This window comes from Solanum dulcamara, chromosome 1 (assembly GCF_947179165.1).
Source record: "Solanum dulcamara chromosome 1, daSolDulc1.2, whole genome shotgun sequence".
In the NCBI taxonomy this organism is placed as follows: Eukaryota; Viridiplantae; Streptophyta; class Magnoliopsida; order Solanales; family Solanaceae; genus Solanum; species Solanum dulcamara.
The window spans coordinates 25,870,841-25,879,854 of NC_077237.1; positions in this window are offsets into that span (position 1 = coordinate 25,870,841).

Consider the following 9,014-nt stretch of genomic DNA (forward strand, 5'->3'; position numbering starts at 1 on the left):
CCTCTGCCTTCGCCGGAGCACCATAGAAATGGCCCTGTCGGCCTCCCCCATGAACATTCGCCCTACCACCTGACCTGCCTCCTTGGGAACCTTCCCAAACACCCTACTGACCATCGCTGCGGCCATAACCCCGATCTATACCTCCTGGTAGAGCTGGTGATACTACCAATAATCTACCTGACCGGAACACTCCCTAGCCCAGTGCTCCAGTGTGCCACAATCGAAGCATCCCAAAGCTGAGCAACTCGTGATAACTCATCCATGGTAGGAAGGAAGAGGACCTGATCCCCTTGAGCTATGCCCTATGGTGGAACCCCTCGAATGGGGCTGACTACCCTCAACTACTGGTAGGGCAGCCTGAATCGGCCGGCTGGACTGACCCTATTGGTAACTATCCTACTAGAACCGCTAGTGGGGCCTATCATAACTATCATGGCCTCTATAATGGGACCCACTGTAGCTACCCTGATGCTTGGGTCTCTTATCACTGCCCCTTTGGGCATGATGATGAATAATCTCGATCGTGCGAGCATGATCCATCATATCCAGAAAAGAGCGGCCCACAGAAACCAAGTGATCGGTCCCCAACCTTAAGTAAGGTCTCAATCCGCGCATAAAACATCATACCTGCTCCTCCTCAGTAGGTAGAATCATAGAGGCATGTCGGGAAAGCTGATGAAATCTAGCCTCGTACTCTGTAATCGTCATGTGGCCCTGCTCCAACTGAGTAAACTAATCCCGGAGTCAGTCCCTAACACTCCTAGGGATGTATCGAGTCAGGTAAACCTCTGAGAACTGGGCCCATGTAAATGGTGGTGACCCAGCTGGCCTACACTACAAATAAGAGTTCCACCACTGTCTGGCTGCCCCTCTGAACTGGTGAGCAGTGAAGTTGGCGCCTCTGGACTCTACAAGGCCTAAGGAATAGAGCTGCTCTTGACAGGAAGTCAAGAACTCCATGGCATCCTCACCAATGGCTCTAGAAAATATCAGGGGTGACAACCTCTGAAATACCCCTAACATCTTATGATCCTGTAATGACATCACACCCTCTAAAACTGCTGGCGGGGTGCAACAATTGGTGGAGGCAGCTGAACTTCAGGTACTGGCTGGACGGGTGGATCCCACAGTGCTGGTATGTTCGCTACTAGGGTCGGGGCCTGTAGTACAACCCCAATATCCTTGAAGAGCTACACAATCGCTGCCTGTAGTGATGGGGTCATAACTGGTGCAGCTGGGGGCTGTGTTGGTGGTGGTGGTGGTGGTCCCTCTAGCTAAGTAGAAATAGGAGCGTCCTAATGCTCCTTTACCAGCTCCGACTCTATCTTCGGGTCGGGAGCTGGTGCTGCTCCCCTACCTATCCTACGAGGATGACCTCTAGGCATGCTAGGCCTTGGTGAGTTATCACGACCGGTGGTACCATGCGTACGAACCATCCCTGCGAAAGAGTGGAACAAATGATATTTCACGAAATCAATAAGACACAACACTGCATGAAATGATACAACATAGAGAATGTTCCTAATGACATCCTGTAGCCTCCCGAAGATAAGTTACGGACGTCTCCGCACCCATCCACGAGACTCTACTAAACATTAGCTCTATACAAGTGAGACCAATGAACCTAGGGCTCTGATACCAATTTGTCACAACTCAATTTCTTAGGTCATGATAGTACCTATTATAACCCACCAGTAAGTAAGCCAACCGTCAACCCGGAACTTCAAGTAATGGGTTTGAGGGCAGAAACTAAACAAGAGTGGCGAATTAAAAAGATAGGCAGAAAGAATAAGCGGAAGTAAACCAAAAAATGATATAAATAACTAAACATCCCTCCCAAAACCTTCTAGTCTCAAAAGGCAAAAGATGGGTCATCTATACTGAAGGAGGTAGGAATGATCCAAAAATGTCAATTGCTCACCCTAGTCTTCGAAGCTGACTGCAATAGGCTCGATCTATCCACAGCAGTAGATGGTGCTCGGTCCTGCATCACGAAAGTAGATGTAGAGTGTAGTATGAGTACCATGACAGTAGGTACCTAGTAGGCATCATAGGCCGACTGAGCAGAAAAGGTAAATGGAGTCAACATAAGCATCAAAAATGGAAAAGAGTACTACCTATGAGAACTAAAACTAACTATACCCAACTGGGCCCCCATAAGCCCAATCGGGACACTCATGCGCAAGTTAAATAAAAATCCAGATGAACCCCCATAAGCCCGCCGAATACACAGAATAGCTATAACTACCAAGGCTAGGAACCAAGAATCTGCGATATCAGGAACTGAAGTACTGTATCATTTTCAAACCCAGAATCTCCAAGAGCCAATCAATCTAGGGGTGCCTTAGGGGTCGAGGCCAGGACTGGGACCCAGATGCTCGCCTGAATATTTAAAGTGGTCAAGGCCGAGACTGGGTACCCAGATGCTTGCCATAATACATAAGTGCGGTCAAGGCCGTGACTGGGTACCCGGATGCTCGCCATAATACATTAGTATGATCGAGGCCGAGACTGGGTACCCGGATGCTCGTCATACTAGCAAGCCGGTAGAGGCTGGGGCTAAGTATCCAGATGCTCTCCGATAATTCAGAATAGAGGCCGGGACTTGGTACTCGGATGCTCACAGATAATTTATCCCATGATGCCAAACATTCTACTCTCCAACTAGAATACAACAGTACCAAAAATCTTTTCACAAATGAGTCAACTGATATGCCGCCAAAAATAGAACTAGAGCCAAAGTCAACAATCAAGAAATCTAGTGTTGGCGATGCATCACGAAAGTCATGAGGATATTTTTAAGAGCAAGGGTAACGCCTAACTAAGGACAAACTACCAGGCACTAGCCCGCTACACCATTCTACAAGGATCTAAGTTCATCGGAGCGACACCGGGGCATCTAAAGTAAGTTTACATCCCATACTAAGGCCAACATTTCTTCTAGACCAAAAATCATCTCCCGAACCCAGCGTATTAGTCAGAATTCCATTCTGATCATTGAAACTCCAAAATTTGACCAAAGTCAAACCTTAGATTAAAATTTCTCAAATTCTCAACTCAAGGCTTCAAATCTTCATTACAACTCCAAAAATGATTCTGTAAAGTCTCTTACGCCAATTTCGACATTTTGGAGATGCTGGAATCAACGGAATTCCATTCTAAGACATGTAGCTCCGATTGACCCCAAATACCTCTTTTTAATACTTAAAGCTTATGAAAACTCAAAATTTCCAAAGACTTAACTTTTTATAGAATTTTCCAAAAATCAACACCCAGTACTAATCATAAACGACTCGGGACAACTAAAGGGAGGGGTAAAATGGCCATTTTACAAAAAATCCAAAAATGACCTTTAGGGTCATTACAGTTTTCTTCTTAAATCCTAGATTTTGATAAATTTGCATTGGGTTCAATTATGATTTTATTCATTCTATTTGATTTTATTGTGCATGATTTGATCTTAATTATATATTTATAAAGATTTTTACATGACCCCGTTCATTATGTCTATTCTATGATTTATGAACAATATTTGAGAACTATGCATGCATCATAAATTGGAGAAATTATGATTTAAGGATTCTTTTAGACAAAGTATCAATATGATTTTATGAAAACATGATTGCTTTAAATTTGAAGTATTCTAATCATGAAGGGTTTCATAATTTTCTATGAAAAGACTTATCCTGATTTAAATGCTTAAATAAGTGTCTCTTATGAATATGTTATGAAATTATGATTTGTTAAAAGAGTTATTCTTATGATTTACGTATGTTATGATGAATTTGATATTACTAGATTCTTACCATCTTCAAAGACTATGCTATGATTATGACTATTGTTGATGAGAGTGTTGCCTAGAACCGAGTTGGACCTAGTATTACCTAGGTCCTAGAACTACGTGCCCCCATAGGACTTTGACTTAAATGGTCAAAGCTAGTAGATCCACATATAACTCATGTTTATGGTCCTTATCTACCAAGTAGGAAAACCTCTTTTCAGTGTGGGGAAGACACTGAACTCCATGTTATAGCTCACATGATTTATGTCGGTTAATGGTATCTATCACTATGCTATATTTTGATTATGATTTTCTTACAAATAATGCATTAACCATGTTTTATGTTTCTAACAATGTTTTAAAGGATTATATAATGTTGTATCTTGATCATTACATTATCATGCTTTATGTCATGCTTTTTACATTCTTCATACTCAATACAATTCATAGTATTGATCGCATACTTTTTTGTCTATATTATTTTATAATGTAGGTTACAACGCTCCTACTCACACCCATAGTCAGTATTGAATTCTTATCAGAAGTTTATTGAGTGGTGAGTCTTCATGCTTCAAGGATGTGTTTCATATGATTTTCATTCAGACTATTTTTTTAGTTTTTTTTTCAAATTTTCAAGTTAGCTAGGGACATGCATAGCATCTCACCTATGGTTTTAGAGGCTTATGTTAGACTTAGTTTCAGCTTATAGTCTTTTGTTCAAATATTTCTATGCTATGATGAAAATTAATACTGAGACTTACCTTTCGCTTCAAGTTTATTTTGATTATATTTTTATCTTAAGTAATATTTATACTAATAGGCTTGTTTATGATCTTTCGGGATCCTATTCGCCATGTCACATCTAGAATGTAGCTTGGATCGTGATAGTTATGTATAACAGTAAGTCTCATCACATACCTCAAAGATACAATACTGTTAGACAATTACTCTCTAGTGAAATTATCACAACTAATTATGTAAAGTCAAAGGATAATGTGTCGGATCAGGGGCGGAGCTACAGGGATGCGAGGGGTGGCAACCGAACCCCCTTCGTCGAAAATTTGCACTATATACATACTGTAAATTTTTTTATTCATGTACAAATATTATTTTTGCATCCCTTTAACAAATAGAGATTGTGGATTAGTGGATAAAGCGCCTGTGATTGAGCCCGCGATCGCGGATTCGATTCTTGGCAATGACACGTTTTTTACTTTTTTCATCCAGTACCTTAAAAAATGACGTCACTTTATTATTTATTACTATTATTATTATTATCATTATTATTATTATTATTATTATTATTATTATTATTATTATTATTATTATTATTATTATTATTATTATTATTAAAAAATGTGGGTCATTTGGGATATAGAATCCCTAATTTCAAAAGTGTTAACATTGTTCATTTGTTCTACTGACTACTGCGCCTCCTACTTTGTCATTTCTTCTTGGCCCATGGCTTCCAATTCTAAGGTATTTCTTTATTTTCCCTCTTCTTTTTTTAACCATACTCAAAATCACAACAAATCCATTATTGTTTCTTGTTAGTTGTTAATCAACCCATTTTGTAAAATGGGTAGTTGACGGCTGACCCATTTTCCATTCATGAACCCCAAGCCTTGATTGTTTTAATTTTTAAATGTTGTTTGTTTGCAAAATTGGTCTTCTAGATATTTATTTTTAGCTAATAAAAGAATCAAAGTGTAGATTTTTATTTAGTAATCAATTCCCTTTTATGTGTGTTGGATTGTGGTTAAGTTGTTTTCTTGCTTATTGAGACATTTGGTAGAGTTTTTGAAATGGGATATGCTTAAGGAGTTAAGGTTACTAATTGTTTTTGTTGTATTGCTATATACAAGATTGAGTTTTTATTCTCACAATATTGAGTTTTTATTCTCAGAGTTAGATATTCTTAAATAGGCTTTATTTTATTGGCTTTTAAGATTGACATTGTGTCTTTAATTCTAACTATTTTTTTTATTATAATTCAGTCTCAAAAGTCAGTGAAAAATTATTTTACCAAAGTTCCAAAATCAAGTTTGGACTCTCATGATCAACCTAATCTAGAAGAAAATGTCAACCACTCAGAAGTACCATTGTTTTCTTCTCAGAAATTTGATTTAAATTCTTTAAAGCATGATCCGGGTAAAAAAGATGTGTTTAATAGGATCTCTAATGATGTTATTATAAAAATATTTCAAGAAATGAAACCTCGTCGTGTACAGTTGTAGTAATATACTTGCACTTTCAATAGAGAATTGTGTTTGTTTTGATTTCTTCGCGTGTTTATTTTTTAATTTTCTTGAACCCCCTTATCAAATATTCTGGTTCCGCCCCTGGTCGGATCCACTTACAAAAGGCCTAACTAGAGGGAGAGTTGAGAGATCATCAAAGGGAATGGTACTATGACCGAGAACAAATCATCGTGGCGGTAACTCTACCTAGAAGACTGGAGATCCCAAAATCTAGGTTCAAGGAGATCAAACAAAGTCATTGATGACGGTTCAATATTGTCAAAATATTTTTTATGGTTTTTTCTCATGATGAGACAATGTTCAGCAACAAGGAAAAATGCATTAAGACTCTTTAATGATTTTTAAGTTTGATACAGGGTATATTAAATGGTGTATCTACAAAATAACACATTTAGAAGTCACATATATAACTGTGAAATGTAAGCCACTTCAAGGAGAATCTAGCAAGGCTAGTTCTCTGCGCACTTATGAATTAGGAAGCGTTCATGGCTAAAAAGAATAAAATAATGCGAACCAAAAATAATTAAATGGTTAATTGTATGACTTATGTTGTCTAGGTATACACCAAAGTTTGATGGTTCAAAGATATCAAATCTAACGATTGACCAAGTATATACAATATATGTTCACTATGGAAAATACAAAGAAAAATCTACTTATCTGAATGCAGTTAATCCTTATTTACGAATCACACAGTTTTTTATGCATATATTTTAAACAATAATCATTCCCCATTCATGTGGGATTGTTTTTAAGTAAAATGTGAATTTGAAAATGAAAATTGAGAAATGTAGGGAAACCAAGTGAATGGATAATGAAAAGTCATTTCTCTCTCATTGATAAAAGAGATGAAAAGTTTTGTCCTTATATTAGGAAAGACTTCATTTAGCTCTTAAAGGTTATATAAGTAGAGGGTGCCTCCTCGCACCGTCATTGTTGCTTGCTCACCTCCACTCCGCTCGGTCTCGGCTTCATCTTCGACTTCGGCTTTGGCAAAGGCAAATGATGTGATTGATTGATAATTTTTTAAATAAAATTTATTTATCAATCTCATTAATTAATTTTCTTTCTTAATATTAATTCATGGAATTATTTAATTAATTCGTGAATTTTTAATTAATTAATTTGTGGAATTAATTCAAAATTAATTAATTTGCAAAATGGAATTAAATTCAATTTCACGAAACTGTTTCGGAAAGGACCTATCCCTTTCGAACAGATATTTTTTTCTCAAAAGACACCATGCCTGTTCCGAACAAATATTATTTTTCCAAAGACACCATGCATGTTCTGAATAGGTGAGTTCACACATATAGTTGGCTATAAATAGAAAGGTTTCCTCTCAATTTTCTACTTCAAATTTTCTCCTTCTTTGCATATATTTTCTTACAAACAAAGTAGAGTCTTTATTGGTTTCATTGCTGACTTTTGAGTTCGATGAAGTTATTAAAGTGTCAGGTACCGCTACTTTTTAATAGATATATTTATTTTATCTTGGGAGAAAATAATCCACAGCCTCGGGTACAATGAGGGAATTAAATATCTTTAGGACACACAGTGAATTTTATGAACTCGGATATTTTTTTTTGTTCATCTTAACAATATTTCTAGTTTACTATTCTGAATACATGAGATAACAGTTTCATACTTAAATTATATATCACTCATTAGTTTGAGAAACACACCTTACCTAGCATGTAATGGTGTGTGTACTACAGTTTTTCTTTTATTTAAATGATCTTGATACACGGATAAAATATTTCACCTTGATAAAATTAAATATATTACTAGTATTAGTTAAAAGTTAAAGAGTAAAATATCACTAACCCCCCTCACCCCAACCAAAAAAAAATTAAAATTTCTTTTATTAAAGATTTTTTTAAAAAAAGTATCTTACCCTCTCCCCTCGAACTACCCACCCTCTCCCTCCTCCTTCCCTCCCATACAGAAATTAGAGATATATTTTATTTTTAAAAAAAAAACAATTTATACCCCACCTCCAATTTGTTTTTCACATTTTTTAATCTTTTTTATAATATATTTTTAAAAAAAATTCTTACCCTCTCCCCTCAAACTACCCATCCCTACCTCCCCCTTCCCTTCCATAAAAAAATTAGAGATTTCTTTTAAAGAAAAGAATTCATACCCCACCCCCCAAAAGATTTTTATATTTTTTATTTTGAGTTAATTAAATAAATATTTATTTTTATATTCTTTCCCGTAACGCTTTGAACTTCTTAGCCTTATCTGACCTCTTTTTATGCTTCTTTTGAGCCGAGGGTCTCTCGAAAACAGTCGTCCTACCTTGATAGGAGTAAGGTCTGCGTACACTTTACCCTCCCCAGACCCCATATTGTGGGATTTCACTGGGTTGTTGTTGTTGTAAATAATATTTTTAAGAAAATATTTTCTACTTGCATACTGAATATTAAAAAAATTCAAAATTGAAAAAAATAAAAAAGTTTAAGTGGTAAGCACGTGATATGGGATTAATTATTTGAATTTGAAGTTATCCTTTGCTAAATATTTGCGCTGAATTTTTTTGTCTATGTGGAATACCATATGATAAGATTTTTAAAATAAAAGAGATAACGTAGTACACACACCAATAAGAGAGTGCAGTAAAAGAGAGATGTATGTTTTTTAAAGTAATGGTGATAATTTAAGTACGAAACTCACACTGTCAATAGTTTAGGTATGAATACTAAAACAAAAAGATAATTTAAGTGTATTCTTGACATTTCACTCTTTATTTTTTAAAATGTATTTCCTTTTTTCGGCAAAATATGTAATGGTTAAAATTTTATTACTTTTAGCCCAAGTAAAAAAATCATCTAAAAAAATGAAGTTTTAGCCAAGCTTTTTTTTTATTAAATTGACCCGAAAAAAGAAAATCTGAAAAAATAATAAATTTAAAAATATATATTTTATTTTTAAAAATGCTACACGGGCCAGGACTCCATGTGACAAGC